The sequence below is a fragment of the Colobus angolensis genome, unplaced genomic scaffold (assembly GCF_000951035.1).
Source record: "Colobus angolensis palliatus isolate OR3802 unplaced genomic scaffold, Cang.pa_1.0 Scaffold182, whole genome shotgun sequence".
In the NCBI taxonomy this organism is placed as follows: domain Eukaryota; kingdom Metazoa; phylum Chordata; class Mammalia; order Primates; family Cercopithecidae; genus Colobus; species Colobus angolensis.
In genome coordinates, this window is record NW_012114955.1 from 3,417,554 (window position 1) to 3,437,536 (window position 19,983).

The 19,983-nt window shown below is 47.3% G+C and overlaps 1 long non-coding RNA gene across 2 annotated transcripts in view; it reads right to left on the minus strand.

The window, feature by feature from the left end:
* Positions 1–443: 443 nt before the first annotated feature.
* LOC105510036 overlaps positions 444–19,983 on the minus strand; it is a 32,224-nt gene continuing 12,684 nt past the window's right edge. Inside the window, exons 3-4 of one of the 2 annotated variants that reach the window (XR_001001513.1) lie at positions 3,741–3,820; positions 444–2,178 (exon numbers count right to left, since the gene is read on the minus strand). This is a non-coding gene — a long non-coding RNA (uncharacterized LOC105510036). The remainder of the gene's footprint in view (positions 2,179–3,740; positions 3,821–19,983) is intronic. The other variant, XR_001001514.1, reaches the window with a different exon arrangement.

The following is a 19,983-nucleotide window of genomic DNA, read 5'->3' on the forward strand; positions in this document are numbered from 1 at the left end:
CGTCAGGTGGATCACCTGTGGTCAGCAGTTCAAGAAAAAAAAAAAAAAAAAAAATCAGAAGAATAAAGGTATATTATTTTGCATCTATGGGCTCTTCATATTAGCCCAGTGTGACAAGGTCATTTGGTATATCTTCCCACACTGCTTTTATGTCCTTGGGGAGAAAGTGGGGTACTGAGTTGGCAAGTAGTGACCACACCAGGTGTGGCAGAGCTGAGTAGTGGCAGTTGATTGTTTTCTGTGACATGAAAAGCCAGCAAATTGGCTTAAGGTCACTTCCCCTGGGCTTTGAGGATTTCACAATAAGAACTCTACCTAAGCCTGACATTTCTTTAAGGATGTAGCTTTGAAATGTTCGAGACATCAGAACACAACAGTCCCAACTTGAGTATTGAAGCTGGAGATGCAACTGTGATGCAACGGAACACACTGTGATAGACATCTTGAGTTGGGTCGCTGTTTTCACATGAAGCAAGAGGCTAGTTTCCTGAAAACAAGTCTGCATGAAGACACTGGCTACCCAGTTAACAGCAAAAAACCCTGTGGCTCACTAGGAAGGAGATGGAAGAAAACCAGTTGACAAATTTAAAAGGGCTCATTCATTCTCTTTCCAGGTCATGTAAACGAGAACAGAGTGAGAGCAAGTGGGATCCGCTTATTTTGTTGAGTCTTTCAGTGACTTTCAGCTGCAAGGGCAACTCTACAGAGAAGGAAAGATTTTACTCAGTAAACATTAGCATGTTTCCAACCCTCCCTAGCTTCTCATTTCCAACAATCAATTTGATTGTTCTGTATTTTTAGGCCAGGATACGGTAGGGCTGAATTTCTGTAACTCAGGATGTTCTATTTTAATCATCAGCAATTTTAAGGCATGGCAACATCTGAAAGAAAAAAAAAAAAAAAAACACGTAATGACTCTTACACACAGAACATGCACTTAAAATTGTCAAAACTCTCCATCTCCAGCATTAAAACAATCATCTTTCAAGAACAAAATCCTTTCTCGGTGTCTCTCAGCCCACAAGCCATGAGAATGTGTCTCCATTTCAAAACCCAGTCTGTACTGTCATGCTTCTGCTGTTTCTCAGCAAGCTGCCTTTCTTTGTAACTTTTTTCTTCCAAATCTGATAGTGAAGCTGGAGCCTGGATGTAAATTGATAAATGACACCAGGAACTCCTTGCATGGCAAAAGCTGAACAGTACAAATCCATTGTTTTCCTGGATGTGAAATGCCAGTCTGTTCTTGCATGAGCAAACTGGATGAAAGTCACTTCCCTTGGGGCCTGCGGATTTCACAAGAACTGCATCTGAGCAGGACACTTCTTTAAGATGTGGCTTCAAAATGTTTGGGACATGGGACACAATAGTCTTAAGTCGAGTATTCCAGCCGGACTGTAGGTGCAGCTGGCACTGTCCTGACGAGCGGCCACACAGCTCTAAGTCTTTCTTTGTTGCCTCACCTGCCTTGAATGGATGTTTTCTTATAGGAAGTGGATGAACAGGTTAACACAGGATCTGGCTGGGCTGCTTACTAGCTATGTGATCCTGGGCAAATCATTTAACTTTTCCGAGCTTCAGTTTCCTGATCTGGAGAATGGAGATGCGAATTTCTATATTGCAGTGGTTGTTAGGGTCATACGTAATGCGTCTATAAAAACAGTGGGTCACTTTTAAAGCACTATATGAATGTTTGGTGTTTTATCAGCTGGATCAGAACACTGGAGTGATTTCGAGGGAAAAGGCCAAAATGAACTGAAAAATGATGGGAAGAGCACTCTGTGAAACTGTCATAGCTTCCATTTTTGGAACACTGAGTCCACGGCAGACACTGTGCCGTGTGCTTCACATGGACTTTGTTGGCATTCACAACCACTAACATGGTTGGTGGTAGCATCTTCGTCTTTCAGAAGATAGGCTAGAGACTTAGAAAGGGTACATGACTTCCTCTTGGTCACAGAGCTGGAGTGGCAGACCAGGACTCAAACTCCAACATGCCTGATTCCCAGCCCAGGGATTCAGCCAGCACTCTTTACTGCTCGGTCCTTTACATCTTCAGCGCATCTTCATATGGACCGCTGAACAGTCACTGGCTCCAAGTTTCAGGGTTTCATCAGTAAGTACATGAGTAAACCGTGAAAGCCAGCTTTGGTCCTGAGGAGTAGAAGTAGCACCAAATAACTCACCAAGAGAAAGGGAGAAAAATTAGAAATTAGCACAGTTTGGCTTGTACTGAATGGTCAGAAGACCTGGACCCTCCACCACACTTCTGACATGCAGTGTGACCTTAAGCCAGTCCTGTCCTTCTCTAAAGCCCGTTTTCCCACTAACCTTAAAGAAGTTCAAGTCAAAGGGCACAGTAATGAGTCCCATAGATCATGCTTCAGATTATGACAGTGTTAAAATACTGACTCCAAATACAGCCCAGCAGTTTATCTTCTCGAGTTTCCTGTTTCTATGACACTGTATGGTGAGATGACCAAATGCAGACTCCAGAGCCAGAATGCCAAGCTCTGCCACCAGCTCCTCACACAACCCTGCACAAATCACTTTAACTCTCTGTGCCTCAGTCTCCTCATCTGTAAAATGAGGTTAATAGGCCGGGTGCGGTGGCTCACGCCTGTAATCTCAGCACTTTGGGAGGCTGAAATGGGTGGATCACGAGGTCAAGAGGTTGAGACCATCCTGGCCAACATGGTGAAATCCCATCTCTATGAAAATACAAAAATCAGCTGGGCATGGTGGCATGTGTCTGTAGTCCCAGCTACTTGGGAGGCTGAGGCAGGAGAATCGCTTGAACCTGGGAGGCGGAGGTTGCAGCAGTGAGCCTAAATCACGCCACTGCATGCCTGGTGACAGAGTGAGGCTCCATCTCAAAAAAAAAAAAAAAAAAAAAAAAGATGGTAATAACTGGACCTAGCACATAAGGTGGTTGTGAGGATTAAATCAGGTAAATATGATGAAGCCATCTGAACCAATGTTAGCACAATGTAAATATTGTAACACATTAGTTTTCCATGAGCACATTATAAACAGAGCTGTGGCTAAGAGATCCACCACAGCTGGTAAATGGAGAGGGTGCAGAGATCCTGCTGTCACATGCTTTGCCGTACATGGACACATTCTAGAGTGACTACAAAGCTGAAATGGCATCTCCAACTGGATTCACTGAAATACATATATTTAATATTTTCAACTGCCTTCTCCTCTTCCCATTCTAAGACCTGAATATGGGATCTGTATCCTTGTTTTTAAGCAGGAGTTCATGTTATAGACTCTTCCTGACAGTAGAGTTGGGTGGTGGAGAGAAAAAAAGTAGAGATCAAATGGTCAAAATGACCATTTAAAAAAATGTATCGGGCTTGTCAGGCATGGTGGCTCACACCTGTAATCCCAGCACTTTAAGAGGTTGAGGCAGAGAATCACTTGGCCCAAGTGTTTGAAACCAGGGCAACACAGGGAGACTCTCTGCCTCTACAAAATAAATTTTAAAAAATTAGACAGGCGTGGTGGTGCACGCCTGTGGTCCCAGCTACTTGGGAGGCTGAGGTGGGAGGATCACTTGAGCCTGGGAGGTTGAGGCCACAGTGAGTCGTGATCACACCACTGTACTCCAGCCTGGGCAACACAGCAAAACCCTACCTCAAAAAAGAAAAAGAAAGAAATGTACTGAGGAATCATTCAGGTACAAAATAAAACAAAACTCCCTGGAGGTTGACTTACAAGCAGAAGCCTCTACTTACGTAGGTGTAAAAGCAATCTGTTAACAGATATTTTCCAGGCACAGAAATCCTCAGGAGGCATTTGTTCGGAAGACGTGCACCTGGAATTTAAATGACAGTGTGAGCTCCTAGGAAATCTCCTAGAGTAACAGCAGAAGGTCAGTTGTTTTCTCGTAAGCATGTTTCTCCACCAGTGTCACCAACAGAGGCATTTTTATTTTTTTATTTTTTTTATTTTTATTTTTTTTTGAGACGGAGTCTCGCTCTGTCACCCAGGCTGGAGTGCAGTGGCCGGATCTCAGCTCACTGCAAGCTCTGCCTCCCGGGTTTATGCCATTCTCCTGCCTCAGCCTCCCAAGTAGCTGGAACTACAGGCGCCCGCCACCTTGCCCGGCTAGTTTTTTGTATCTTTTAGTAGAGACGGGGTTTCACCATGTTAGCCAGGATGGTCTCGATCTCCTGACCTCATGATCCGCCCGTCTCGGCCTCCCAAAGTGCTGGGATTACAGGCTTGAGCCACCGCGCCCGGCCCAGAGGCATTTTTAAAAACGAGAAATAGAAAGCACCTTCTCCTTCCTGCACACAGGTTGGGAAAGTTCCTGTACAGCGAGCAACACATGCCCCCTCATGCTGGTGCTCTCTGTGCGGGAGAAAATGCGAGGTGTGGCCGTTGCTAGGGAAACCGCTAACATGAGGCAGAGCAACAAGGTTTGCTCAGCAAGATGTTTTAGGAAATAAAACACAGTCTAAGCCTATAGATCCAATCACAGAAGAAAGGCAGGCAAGGATCCCGCACAGGAGACGGAAGAAGGCTTCTGTTTTCACAGCTGATTGTGCAGCCTCGTGCTGTAGCAGTACAGGCTGCAGAAGGCCTGCAGAGGGGAGCGCCAGTCTGCATGGACAGTCTGTGACAGCTTCAGAATCAGGTGGAGGGCAACTGAGAAGAACGGAAACTGCCTCACATTCTCTCCTACCTGCTCTAACTTTACAGATGAAATGCATCTTTCAGCTGCATCAGAAGAGAGGAAGCCAGGGTCGTAAGGTCTTCTTCATTTCTGAAAACGGATTGTTCAAGTAAATCCTTCGGTCGTCCCCCTGATGGGAGGGAAGCTGGGAGCGCCTTCACAGTAGCTCCAAGGGGGTGTCCCTATAGGGGATTATGTCTCAAAACACATTTTACCCAGCAAGAGGCTGCATGACTCAGCAGTCTGATGATGAAAGCTCTGTCAAGTTACCACCAATTGCAATTTCTAAGTTAATGATTACGGCTCCACCGAGGAACCTGAACACAGCTGAGGCCACAGAGCATTCCCCATGCTTACTGGCCAGTGGGATGATGTGGCCCAGATGTGTGGGTCAGAGCTGAATGGTCAAGACAATGGTCTGTGATTGGCAGGTGGGCTCTTTAAGCCAGGGGCTACTAAACATGCTTTTCAGTGACTGGGAAGCTCTCAAGATGATAGCAGAATAGGAACAGAGTGTGTTGGGAAGATTCTTGAGAATTGAGATTAAAATCTAAGAGGAGGTTGGCCAGTAAAAGAAATGGTCAGAAAATGCCCTTCAATACTGTCCTACAACAGAAAAATACATCTAAAAAACCAAGCTGAGAAGCACAGATGGGAAGGAAGAGGCACTGGGGTAAAACAACAATCAAACCAACCTGAAGCTACCGAACACACAGAATTCTGGAGTATTTAAACACTATCATAATAGCATGTTTCCAAAACTGTCTGATTATAAAAATGAGGATAGAAACCAATGTCAGACAAGAGCTCTTTCATTTTTTTTTTTTTGAGATAGAGAGTCCCACTCTTGTCACCCAGGCTGGAGTGCAGTGGCATGATCTCGGCTCATTGTAACCTCTGCCTCCTGGGTTCAAGCAATTCTCATGCCTCAGCCTCCCAAGTAGCTGGAGTTTTAGGCGTGCGCCACTACACCCAGCTAATTTTTGTATTTTTAATAGAGATGGGGTTTTGCCATGCTGGCCAGGCCGGTCTTGACCTCCTGACCTCTGGTGATCCACCCACCTCAGCCTCCCAAAGTGCTGGGATTATAGGTGTGAATCACCGTGCCCAGCCCTCTTTCACTTTTCAACAGTAACTGAGGTCTGTGTCAGATTGTGAGGAACCCCGGTCTGCTGCTTTCTGGAAGCTTTCAGTATTTGAAAAAGTGGCTAGGGAAGCTACTGGGAAGTCTTTCAGTTAACCTTAAAAAGCGTGTAATAAAGCCTAATTATAGAGCATGCTTCTTTCATCCTGTCACTCCTCTAGAGAATGTGGGGGCTTTCTAGCCACTGTCCCTGCAACCTCCTAGGATTTACATGTATGAACATTATTTAGAGATGGGAAAAACAGAGCACTTAAAGTTTTGGTCAAGAAAACTGCGGGTTAGTGATGGGGTTTCTCAGCTGTGAAGACCTGAGCTTGACAAATGCATTTTCAGCTTCCCAGGATACCCCTGGCTCCCCGGTGAGCACTGGAAGTCTGTCCCTTCTATAGCAGCCCTTGGCAGTTCCAATCTAGGGGCAGAAGTCAGCCTGCCACTGCAGAGGAGAGCAGCAAGTTCCAGCCCAGCCAGCGAGCACGCTGCACTAATGGGATTCCCGAGGCTCTGGCAGGAAGTCAAGGGTCAAGTGAGGACTTCTTAGGTGCTCAACAGTCACACTCTGGGGCCTGAAAGCTCATCTCTGTCAATCTCTGCTTAGAATCAAATCAATCAATCAATACCTTTTCCTTCTCTCTGCCTCTCCTCCTGAGCCCCAGCATATTTGAGTGAAGGAACTTATACGTATGTAGCCGTTTAAAAGCCAAGTGCTATCAAGTGAGTTCCCATTTCAAGGCACGTTTGAACTGGGAATAGAAAGATGGGCAGCAGCTTAAGCTTTGGGATCATACAGACCTGGATTCAGATTTCACTTGTTACATAGCCTTGGCAAGCTATTCAATCCTTTTGGGGCTTTAGTTTTTTTTTGTGTGTGTGTTTTTTAATTTATTAAGTAGAAGTGATAATGTTAACTCTCAGAGTTGTTGTGAAAACACAGCTAACTCAAATAAAACACATGATACCTAGATTTTCAACACGTTAACCCCCACCCCCACCACATTCCCCTGTGAGGGGATGGAACATCTACCGTTTTGGGGTAAAATTTCCAGAAGATCTATACAATCGAATTGTTAAAACTGGTGTGAAAAACTAAAATAAGATTAGGCATCAGTAAATCAAGGCTGTGGGTGGGTCTGGGGACTCCTCTGGAGGGAAAGGCCAGACCAAGGGATGTCCCAACAAGAAGTTAGGAGTCTGGGGAAAGACAGATACGATCTGAAACTGGGACCAGGAAATTCCATTTCTGCCTACTGATTACTCATCATTGATTCACCGCGTTTACCATTTACCAGGAGGACATGGGAGCAAATTGCAGAGGTGAATCCCACTGAAGTTTAAAACATAAAAATAGACAATGACAGAGGGTGTCAAAGGAAACCACAGGGCACGGCAGGGGCAAACATGGGAGGCGCCGGTCCCCGTGAGCCAGACACAGGAGGGACATGTCACTTCTTCCACGAGGGACTAACCAGCAGCAATGCTTCAGAGACACAGGTCACTTCTCGACACTCCTGGTCAAGACAGACCTCTTAAAATCATGGGTAGATATCCACCAGCTGCCTCCTAGGAGCCTGCACTGTGCCGCACACTGCTGGAGAATACCGAGGAGGGGATGTGAAATGTCTGTCTGTGACCCAGGACCTAACTGTGGAATGGAGTCCAACTCGCAGGGACAGAGAAAGTGCTCCGGTGTGTCCTGCTGGTGGAGAGCACAGTCGTCACTGGGGACCAGATGAGCTGAGGGCAGGCTGATGGATTATTCAGTCAGGAGAGGCTTCATAGGGCCAGAGGCCTGAGCTGGGCTTTCCAGCGGGGGCAGCCTGGGCAGGGGAGAAAAGGAGAACTCCAGGGAGGGGACAGTGAAACCATGCCAGAGGTGGCAGGGGTGAAGACAGTGGGGGATGGGGCAGAGCCGCGGTAGATGTCCCACCACCAGGGATCTGAGATGACAGGCCAGCAGGCGTGTGGGGGTGGAGCCCAAATGTAGATCCCTCACCCCCGCACACAGGGTGAAAGTTAGCTGGGGTCAGGGATGGCAGGGGGTGAGGAGAAACGTGAATTTTATGAAGAGTAGAAGAAACAGATGTTTGTTAAGACCTAACATGCGGAAAGCACTGCGGTGGACAGGAGTGAGTGAGACCTGGGGCCGGTCTTCATGGAGTTTACAAGCCGGAGGAGGATACAGCCCTGTGGACAGATAACTGTTATTACACAGGCTAAACACTAGCATAGGGGGAATTCTAGGAGATGCAGGGACCCACAGGTATGGCACCAGACTTTGGGGGCAGAATAAGGATTCCCCACAGAGGTAGGAGCAAAAAGAAACAGGATATGGTCTGTTCCTTTCCAGCTTCCCACAGGGGCCAGGAGCCCCTTTTGCAGGATGTCTTAATAAATGGGACATAAAGGTACCCATTTGTCTAGACAGCAGTGTTGGCTGGAGACAGTGAATATATGCAATGATACCCTTAAAATGCCCTTTGGCTCAAAATGAGTCCCTTTCCCCGACCCCAACTTCAGAAGTCAAAAGGAAGAGGATCATGTCATGGGACCCCAAATTCTACTCACACTGCAGGTCAAACACTGGGGTGACTTTCACACGCACAGCTAAGAAGGAAGACAGTTTCCATATGACTGCAAGTGCACAGAAAATCTAGCATGCCCAACAGGAGGAGCAGGGAAGGGAGTACTTGCTTAGCAGGGACTCAGGAGCATGCAAAGCCTCTGTCCTGAATCTGCGCCCTCTGTGTATGGAGGCCATGAGTAAGGTACCCATTCCAAAAACAGCAGCAAGGGGACATTCTCATCCAATGTGAATATAAAAATCTTAAGAAGAAAACAATACCCACTGCTTTCTGTTCCATTGTCCCAGCTTACTGTGTGCTTTTCTGTTAGGAGAACTGTACCCACAGCCTTAATTTGATGCATTTGCTGGATTATGATTTTTTAAACAAATAAAACAGGGAAGAGAAAAAATCCAAGGTAGATTTCAGTTAAACTATCACCACAATGATTCTCCATTTCACTCCCGTGTAGGAAATGTGCATTTGTTTCTCCGGAGCATGTGTAGACAGCCCTAGCTCCCTGGAAGAGAGATCTGAGGGAAGGCCATTATGGATGTACGGTGGTCTTAACACAGCGAAACTCCGCTCTTCAGTAGCTTTTTCCTTTTTTTTTTTTTTTTCTGAGACAGAGTCTCGCTCTGTCACCCAGGCTGGAGTGCAGTGGCGCGATCTCGGCTCACTGCAAGCTCCACCTCCCAGGTTCAAGTGATTCTCCTGCCTCAGCCTCCCGAGTAGCTGGACTACAGGTATGCGCCACCACACCTAGCTAATTTTTAGTAGAGATGGGATTTCAGTATGTTGGCCAGGCTGGTCTCAAACTCCTGATCTCCAGTTGATCCACTTGCCTGGGCCTCCCAGAGTGTTAGGATTACAGGTGTGAGCCACTGCACCCAACCAGTAGCTCTTTTTAAAATAAACTGGGCTGGGCATGATGGCTCACACCTGTAATCCCAGCACTTTGGGAGGCCAAGGCTGGAGGATCACTTGAGGCCATGAGTTTGACACTAGCCTGGGCAACACAGCAGGAGCCTGTGTCTCTACAAAAAATTTAAAAAGTAGCGGGGCGTGGTGGTGTTTGTAGTCCCAGCTACTTGGGAGGCTGAGGCAGGAGGATCACTTGAGCCCAGGAGGTTGAGGCTGCAGTGAGCCTTGATGGTGCCACAGCACTCCAGCAACAGAGCGAGACCCTGTCATACACACACACACACAAAATTAAAATTATTGCCTACTTTAAAAATAAAGGTAAGGAGGGGCGCAGTGGCTCATGCCTGTAATCCTAGCACTTTGGGAAGATGAGACAGGTGGATCACTTGAGGTCAGGAGTTCGAGAACAGCCGGGCCAACACGACGGAACCCCGTCTCTACTACAAATACAAAAATTAGCTGAGCTGAGAGATCACACCACTGCACTCCAGCCTGGGTGACGGAGGGAGACTCTGTCTCAAAAAAATAAAAATAACAGTAAGGCAATACGGGTGTTCGGGAGGGGGTCTGGGAGGTGGCTGTCATTTATCTCCAAAATCATGCTAGAAGCTAAATATAGGATCATTTTTCCTCCACACTGTTTCCATGGGCTTGGAAGAGGAAAAAATGGCACTTAGTGTTACTAGGACCAAAAGACAGCTCCTCCTACTAAAAGATCATCCTGGAGTTACTTAACTGAATATTGATGACATATTAACATTCTTTGGGGGGAAACATGTTTTGTAATAATCAATTGAAAGAAACAAAGTGATCAATGAAGCTATTTAAACACCACCTGGAAAAATAGGATCGACTCCACAGGCGGGCTCCCTGGGTGCAGAGATCTCGGTGCAAATCCCATTTCGCTGACTTGCTTTCTCTCCTTAGACAAATGTGTGTGGCAGGGCTGAGGACCTGCTCATGTCCTTTTCTGGGGACGCCACACATGGCCGGTTTCTGGCTCTCAGGGACAGTGGCTCAGGTTCAGAGGAGAACCCTTACTGGCTGTAGTGTGGTGGGCACAGCAGGGGTGGGCCGGTTCACCTCCTGGCTTTGAAGAAATGGGTTCTCCCCTATGGCATCTGTGATCCCCAAAATCCTCAATCAAGCAGGAAGCGGGTGAGTCGATGGCTCTTCCCAAGGCCTTCTCCTCCCATGGACAGCTTCTCTGTCCGAGTTCTCTCGCTGTTTCTCCCCCTTTACTCCATCCCAAGAGGCACTTGTGAGCTTCAAGGGCATCTTCTAAATAGTACATTCACTCAGTGCCCCAAAGAGTACAGCATGTTCTTAGAACATGCTCCATTCTTTCTCCTGCGGTAAGGATTCAGTTTGTTTTATTAAGAACTAGTGTGGCATAAGTTAATTCTCATCCAAAAAAAAAAAAGTGTATCAAGTCTCTTCTTTTGGCGTATACTAGATAGAATTGTTATTATTCTTGTTTCTGTCCCAGAGCTAATACATTCATGACACACTGGCAAAAGATGTTTTGAAAAAGCTGTCTATGGCAAATAACTGATTTGTTTCATTTTGTAAAAACGAACTTCTCCATTCTGACCCAAGTCATTTTCTAAATGATCTCAAAGGGCAAGCTGCCTCTTCCAGCAGGAGGCCGAGGCCACGCTGGAACCTCCTTCCGAGGTCTGGACAGGAGCTGTGTGGTGCAGAGGAGGGAGGGCTGGGCCCAGAACCCAGAGGTCTGCCTTGGGCTGGCCTCTCTCTCCAGTCCTGTGACCTCTGGCTGACCAAAGCCTCCCTGGTTCCGTCCCTTCGCGTCTGAAATAAGCAAGCTATATTTAATAGTTTTCCTTTTGCTCTAAAATAAGATGATTCTGAAATATGACATTAAGTGTGAGGCTGGTTTCTGCTTTGGACCTCACCTAAGGGGTTTTAGTCATAAGCCCATGTGTGGAAACTGGCCCTGCCAAAAAAGAAACATTCTGAATCATTCAAAACCATTAAGAATGTTGGCTCTGACTTCAGAAAGGCAGGATAAACAGACCCGTGCCCAGCGGGAACTCACTTACTGGATGTCTGTGTTTTTAACTCATCGGTGCCTGAGCACTTCCCAAGTTCCTTCTGATGGCTTCAATGTTTAATGCTGTCACATTTGTACTATTAACTCCACTTCATAAAGGTGGGGGTGGGTATTTAATTTGGTGCTAAGTGCTCATTAATCTTTTTAGTGTGGTCACCAGAACTGGCTTTTTTGCAGCCTCTATCCAAAACAGGTTAATTCTCCCGCCTCACACAGGTTATAAAGTAAAGAATAAAGCTCCCCCGCCCAACTTTTAAAGTCCTTTTCCCCTAAACAATACCCTAAAATCAATGAATCTAGAGATTCTTTGGACTGGAATGAGTTCCAAATCAATTGACCTCTAAGCTCCAAATGCATTTGGATTCTGCTTCTATTGATCTGAAATAATAAAGGCTACAGGAATTGGGATATGGTTCTGGTTTCTAGAATTTACCTGAAAAACTAGGATGCCTTTGATCATCCATATTTCTAGGAAGCCCTCTGACTATCCATATTTCTAGGAAACCCTTTGACCATCCATATGTGGCTGCTTTTTTATACATACAGTACTCAAGCAAAGTAAACAGAAAAATCAAAGAGTAAATCGCAATTTCCAGGTCACAGTTTACAGTGTAACTGGCAACTATGTGGTAGAGTTCAGTGGACCTGCCGGAGTCCTTGTGTATGCCCCAGACACAGGCACACACATACAGAGCTCAGGAAAAGCTGCCCAAGAAAATGACAGTCTTTTTTTTCTTTTTCTTTTTCTTTTTTTAAGGAACCTTTCATGGATCTAGAACTAACTGGGCACATAATGGGTAAGGTCAAACACTGAAACTTTTTTTTTTTTTTTAACTTAAAAATTTCTGGCTGGGAATGTAGTGGCTCAGGCCTGTAACCCCAGCACTTTGGGAGGCCGAGGTGGGTGGATCACCTGAGGCCAGGGGTTCAACACCAGCTTGGCCAACATGGCAAAACCCCATCTCTACTAAAAATACAGAAATTAGCCAGTTGGTGGTGGGCGCCTATAATCCCAGCTACTTGGGAGGCTGAGGCAGGAGAACTGTTTGAACCCAGGAGGTGGAGGCTGCAGTGAGTCAAGATTACGCCACCGTACTCCAGCCTGGGTGACAGAGCAAGACTCTGTCTCCAGAAAAAAAAAAAAAAAAAAAAGTTAAAAATTCCATGTTTCAGAAAGCAAGAGACATGATGCTGTTTTCTCCAATTCTGAAAGCTCCTAGTGGTCACAGCATCGTTAGCCACGTGTAACATGTGCATCCAGGCAACTGAATGATTAACTGTCACCAGACTTCTCCATGGTCTTACTCGAACTGAGTAAGCTGGTAGTATTTCCTAAGAGTTGTCACTCAGTTGTGAAAACAGAGAGCTTTTTGTTTTATGGAAAATCCTGATCAGTCGAAATGACCGGGTGGTCAGCCTTGCCCATCTTGTGGCTACTTAGATAAAGGCTTCTTTTCCCAGGCAAGGAGAGAGATGATGGTTAACTTGCTTTTTAAGACTGAAGTCATCGCTATTCACTGGTGTAATGAATAAGCTAGACATTTTTTTTTTTAAACCTCCTTTCAAAAGCAACACTACATTTTTCTCTTCTCTGGAAATGAACAGAACATGCCATAATTTTTTAAACATCCATCAGTGCCCATGAAAAAATTTTTTTTAAATAATCTGAGCCTCACTTGTTCATTGCCTGCAATATCAATCAATGGCTTAGATATCTCTCCATGTTATATTACTTCTCAGCGCTCTTAATTCATCAGGTCAAACAGAATCTTAAAACATCATTTAAAAGCTTCCTTCCTTTCCATGTCTCAGGGTATCTGTAATGGATAATTTTGGTGTGCTGAAATCAAATGACTGACCAAGGCCCATAACTGTGATCACAGGTAAAACGTTTTTCTGCTTTGCCAAAACTCTGAGTTTCCTTTGCTCTCTGTGTCAAACTGAAAGAGCCCTCTCAGACCCAGGGGCCAGGTGGAGAGGCAAGTCACACCCGCCCGGTGCGGGACTGCCTTGTATGGCCTCACCAGGGCACGGTTCCCGGGGCGGTGACTCAGCTCTGGAGGACCACCTGCTGCGTGGGGGTTGCTGCCTAGCAGGTCATTGCTAGTCACGAGGGCAGAGAGACCCAAAGGATCAGAGAACAGCTCCGAGCAGGTCAAGGGCAGTGCCAGAAGGAAAGCCTTTGTTTACAGAAGGAAAGATCCTGCACCTTGTGGTGAGGCATTAAAGAGTAGAGGGGCTTTGCACCTGCATCCTAAGCCTCTTGGTTCACCACCAAGCCTCACAGCCACAGGGAGGAAACCACTGGGAAAACCATCACAGAAAAGGAAGGTAGGGCTGCAGGACACCTCCCACTCTCAAAGGGAAAAGACGGCCCTGGATCATCTTTCTAAAACACCACTTTGATGAAGTCGCCATGGTTTTCTAAAGTAATAAATGGCAGCCACTACCTACAAGATAACAGAGTGCATTTGAAACCTTTCTACCACCTAAGTCCAACCCACCTTCAGGGCATTCGCTCTACTTCCTTAGATAAAGCCTCTGCTCGGGCTAAGATGTTCTGTCTCCGCTGCCCCCACTCTGCAGGCTTTCTCCTCCTGCTGGCTGGAGCAGAGAGTGGGGGAGCCGTTAGAAGCCACAGACACTGAGCTATTCCACATGGAATTCTTTTTATTGTTTGATCTATTTCACATGTACAAAGCTTTGACCTTCCAATTCTAAGAATTCCTACTTAGAACTGGTAGGTTCTAAGAACCTCCTGGGACCGATTCTGGCACATGTCTCTTCTGAACTCACAGAGCTTGTGCCTTAACAATTTAGAGTCAACTGACTTTGCCGTCCTTTCTAATGTGTTAAGTTTCAGTCCGTGACAAACACTGACAAGATGTGTACCTCATCAGTCACTGTAAAGGGAAAGGACATGGCCCCTGCGGCAGAGGTCCACAGTCACACAGACGACAGAAACGTGCCCGATGCCTTCCAGTGTATGTCACAAACGCGTATTTGACAAGGGACAGCAGAGACTCTGCAGGTGGTGAGTTTTGCGTGCAGCGCTGGAGAAATCTTCATTGGGGAGCTCCAGGCTGGATTTTAAAGGAAAAGCCGAATTTTAAGGGAAGAACAGGTTAAACACCAAAGGAAAATGGGGAGGAATGTTTCAAGGAACATGTATACTAAACAACACAGTGCATTCTCTCCAGCTCTGCAGCTCGGGGTTCCAGGGCCGGGGGTCCCACAAGGTTGGGAGGAGAAGCAGGCCTTATCACGAAGGGCTTTGCAGGACAGGCCGAGTGTGTATGACGTTTGAGGTGGAATGACAGGGTTATGCCCTGTGGAAGGGGCCGACTGTAGGACTGCTCGGAACTGGGAGTTTGACAGGGGAGAGGCACTTTCACAGACATTATCTGGTTTCATCACTACCCCTTCTTCAGCCATATATTTGGTGATTAATTGCGCACTTGTGACATGTTCCTTTCTGCTCTCTGTTCCTTGATGCCTCCTGCTTTTTTGTCTTGTCCCCAGCTGGGCTATCTTTTCCTGGTGGCCACAGAACAATACCTTCTTTAATGGCTCCCATGGTGACCAGCACGTGCCTTAAACTCAGAGCAGGTCAATCAAACTCCTTTTAATTGAAATTTTAGGATGTGCTTTTGCCACACTCTCAAGTAAGTAATTAAATTCATCAGCAAATACCAAGTCCTAAAATAATGAATGGTACTTAGGAAACACATAAAGAGTGGTAGAAAACTAGCTGGGCTGGGGTCATCCTGTGGAGGCCCTGGACGGCCTGGCTAAATAGCACTTGGAACTCTTCTGTAGAAGTGTTTTGATAAAGAAATGAGGTGACTGAAGCTATGCTTAATAAAAGATGAACTTAGCAGTAAGATGGGCCGGAGGGAGACAGTTGCTGTGATGGTAGAAAGAAGAGGTGAAGAAGTGTTGTCAATGCAGTGAGAGCGTTTGCTACCATCTGAACCAGCACGCAGCGCCGTTCCTTTAGGGCCCCTTGAGCTTAACGGAGTTCTTTTCTGACATCCGTCGCACTTAGGAAGATCGCATGATGATGCTGGCTTTTATTCTCCCTCCCTTTCTTCCTTCTAATAATTAGCAAGCAACAGTTATCTGCCAGACACTGTGCTATTACACAAGGGAGAGAGAGATGAAGGGCAGTCTCTACTCTGATGCCTTGTGGAAGACGAAGAAAAGTATCTGGTTAAAACGCAGCGTGTTGAATTCTCTGATATGCCCTCCCTCCTTCTCTCTCTTCCTTCTGGCCAGTCTGTCTTCCCTTCCTTTCTTTTTCTTCCAAAAAAAGGATCTGAAGCATAATGAAAGAAGTCAGCTAGGAATGGGAAAGAGGAAAGCTAATCTAACAGGGGGGATCCCTGGAGGAGGTGGCGCCTGAGATGACTCTCGGATGAGCAGTGTCAGCCAGACGAAACCAGAAGGAAGAGAGAAGAGCTGTGCGCAGACCCAGGCTGGGGCAGAGGAGTGGGCTCAGCGGCCTCCTGAGACATGAGCTGGAACCTGGAAAATGAGGAGCCATGAAAGAGGGAAAGACGATGACATCTATGCTTTCGAAGGATCGGTCTGGAGTCAGCAGAAGGGCTTATTGGAGGGTAGTGACTCTGGAGTCAAAGAGACGGCAAAGTACAGATTTGAGAGATGCCACAACAGACGCGTTAAGCCCTGGAGCTGGAATGATATGCACACTGAGAGAGTGAGGGAGTGACGTCCTTACTAAAGACCTTTAAAATGAGTTTATTTCACCCAGAAGCTCCAGCAAGGGAGACACACACTGCCTCGTGCTGGCCACGAGGTGGCAGCCTCGCACTGCCATTCTAGCAGAAAATGTGTCCCACCCTCACTGGGGCTCACCACCATGTGGGCAGAGCCACTCAAAAAATCCCACCCCGGGGACCGGAGCTCTCTAAGCTTGCCCCATAAACACGCTTTTCTCCCACAGAAAGCCTCCACATAAGCAATGAAAAAGTCAGTTGATCTGGGGAGAGAAGCATAAAAGCTTGTGCTCTTCAGAGAGCTTTGGGCTGTTTCAGAGTGGCGGCTGGGCCTTCTGACAACTGTGAAGAGATTGAGACGATACAGGCTGGGGACCAAGGGGTTCAAAAAGGGCGTCATCCCCAACGAGAACCAACTCGTGGAGAGTTCGGGCCCCATGGCTAAGTCTGACCCGACACTGGCGAATGCCTCTGAGGACCCTGAAAACCTGTGGGGACCCCGTCCCCAGGCCAGCGACAGCCACCACCCAGGGCCCCTGGTCTCCGTCAGGCAACGCAGGACATCTGAGGGAGGCTGGGCCGCAGATTCCACGTGTAGCTGGGAGGGGTTGCTGCGTCTGGCAAGGCTAGGGCTGCTGTCTAAACTTCCAAGGGAATGATGTGGGCACCCCAGGAAGAAGGGACGCCCTGACCCCGCTCCATAGGTGAGGGCATGGAGAGCCCGTCCCACTGTGGCCTTGTGGCCTATCGCCACTCTCTGACGGGCTTGTTGTGATTTTCAGCCACTTGCTGTTTGCCACTCAGAGGCAAAGCGGCTGCAAGAGGTAGGAGAAAGCAAGAGACACCCTCACCTGGAACACAGCATCCACCACAATCCCAGAAAAGACAAATCCCCTTGCAGGCACTTCAATCCACACAGCAGTCCTGGGATGAGATCCTGTTACCATCCCCATTTCACAGTGAGGAAACCGAGGCACAAAGCATGAAGTAACTCGAATGTGCCCAGATGCTAGCAAGGAGCAGAGCTGGAGTTTAGGCCCAGACAGCCTGACCTCAAAGCTTGTGCGCTACCTGCTGTCTGGTACAGCCCACAGAGAGAGGGCCAGTGCCCGGCCCAGAACCACATGCCCTGGGGCTGGAGACAGGTCGGGGCAGCCGAAAGGTGGAGGCGCCCTCTCCAGTGCGTCTTCCTCACCCCCTGCGGCTTTCTCCTGTGCTCCAACTGCCACCACTTGCTTGGGCAGCCGAGCATGACAAACTGGCCAGCCACCAAGCAGGACTTTTCAAAGAAGGAGTAAAAACCCTTGTATGAATATACACTCTTCTTGCCACACACAAACGCCCTTCCTTCCACCTTCAAAGGTGATTCTGAGACTGCCCGTTTTTATCTTTGCTTCATTTACAGCCCCCTGAGGTTTTTTTTTTTTTTTTTTTTGGACGGAGTCTTGCTCTGTCACCCAGGCTGGAGTGCAGTGGCACCACCTCAGCTCACTGCAACCTCTGCCTCCCGGGTTCAAGTGATTCTCCTGCCTCAGCCTCAGCCTCCCAAGTAGCTGGGATTACAGGTACCTGCCACCACACCTGGCTAACTTTTTTTGTCTTTTTAGTAGAGACAGAGTTTCACCATGTTAGCCAGGCTGGTGTTGAACTCTTAACCTCAAGTGATCTGCCCACCTAGGCCTCCCAAAGTGCTGGGACTACAGGCATGAGCCACCGCGCGCCCGGCCTCCCTGAGGTTTTTAACTAACATTGCTAGTGGTTTAAGTTGGGCACTGACAAGTGTTAGAACCTAATTGCAGAGGTCACATTGTTCGAACACCGGAACTTCAAGGCGTGCTTGAACCACCTGATCAAAGGAGAAGGGACCAAGGACCAACAGGAGTGGGGCTAAAGGCGTCCTCCTGCTCCGGTTCCCTGTGAACCCCGCTCCTCTGAGGAAAGGAGTAGTCCCTGGCCACAGAAGACACAGGATCCTCCTGGGGGTCCTCCTTGGTCACGTCGCACTTTCAGACTGCGTGGTGGGACACTGACCACCGAGCCCACAGACGTGGGTTTGAAAGCTACGCCTTCAAATCAGCAACTCCCTTTCCTCGAGAATATTTTAGCGTGTAATATAGAAGATGTTTACACACTGAATTAAAGCACCTGCCACTGAATCCTCCTGCCGGAATTATGGGGGGTAGGAGGAGATGGAAAAAAAAATCAATGTTTCAAAGCAGTCCTGATGTGCTAAAAATATCTCGCACTTCTCCTTTCATCTGTCTGGTCATTGTCCCAGACGCAAGCTCAGCACAGCCTCGCCCGTACAACATGTCGAATCGCTGTCTACCTCCACTTCTTAATCGGACAAAGAGAGAATATTCTTTTTTTTTTTCCCTTCCTCAGACATTAGTCCAAGATTACAGACTAGGATATAGCAACCTATTATTCAAGAACAGCTTTTAAAGGTAGCTGCTTCAGACTGGCACTTTGGGAAAACTTTGAAAGTAGACTCCCTTTTTTTAAAAAATGCTTATTTTAACTATACATTGGTGATAACGATTCAACCGCAGAGATCCAGCTAACTGTTGGCACAGAAATCCCTAACGCTACTCTCAAGCAAATAAAATCTTGTAAGGGGAAACTCCTGCAAAATACACCTTGTGAACAAGCTGCTCGCACCTCCTCTTGCAGCTGCAAAGATATTCTACTCTATTGCTTAACCCGTGACCTTGAAAAAACTCCACCTTTCCTGCCAGCAGCTCTGCTGCATCCACCTGTCCCTACAGGTAGTAAAAGATTAGACGGAACAGAACCACGTTTACACAACACACTTCCGAGCCTCTCTTCCTTCTAGCCCCTGCCCCACCCCCATTCCAAGGCCGAAGTTCATTTCTTCCTGCAGGCTTCACTCTTTAGAATTAGCCAACACTGTGCTTTTCATCCTGCTCAACACCAGTCCTTTGGCCTCACAATGCTCGCCTGTGGGGAACATGCTGCAGCCACCAGGTCATCTGCTTTAGACCCAGCTCCATGTCAAGTCCTGTTATGGTCCCTTAGGCATATTGTCATGCTCCTGAGCACCTGAAAACTGACAACTGGTTTCAGATTTCTTACAATTTGCTTTTCTGGTTTATCCTTATTTATTCCCCTCACAGTGACATTCACAAGAAGTAGTGGCAGACAGTCTCTTGGGGACCGGTCTGTCCTGAATACCTGGGGGGATGCCCTGGCCAGGGGAACCTCACAGGGGCTCATCAAGAGATTCCAGGAGATGGAGTTTGAGACCAGCCTGGCCAACATGGTAAAATCCCATCTCTACTAAAAATGTAAAAATCAGCCAGCCGTGGTGGTACGCACGCACCTATAATCTCAGCTACTCGGGAAACTGTGGCAGAACTGCTTGAACCCAGGAGGCAGAGGTTGCAGTGAGCCGAGATGATGCTAGTGCACTCCAGCCTGGGCAACAGAGCAAGACATCCACCTCAAAAAAAAAAAAAAAAAAAAAGAAAAGAAAGAAAAGAGGGAAGGAAGGAAGGAAGGAAAGAAAAAAAAGAAAAGAAAGGAAAGGAGAAAGGAAAGGAAAAAGGAAAGGAGAAAGGAAAGGAAAAAGGAAAGGAAAAAGGAAAGGAAAGGAAAGGAAAAGACATTCCAGAAGACTTCTGAAATGGAAGTGGCCACCACGCAGCTGCACCTGCCACCCTGCTACCTTCTTCCTCACTCCAGGACCTTTGAAATGTGCTGCTCTCTCTATGCCGAGAGCTCTCACCCCTACCCCCTGCACCCACACATTCCTACTCATCCCTGTGCTGGGACCTTGGAAATCACCTCCTCAGGGAACCACTGGGACGGAGGTCCTTTTCATCTGAGTGCCTTCCCCT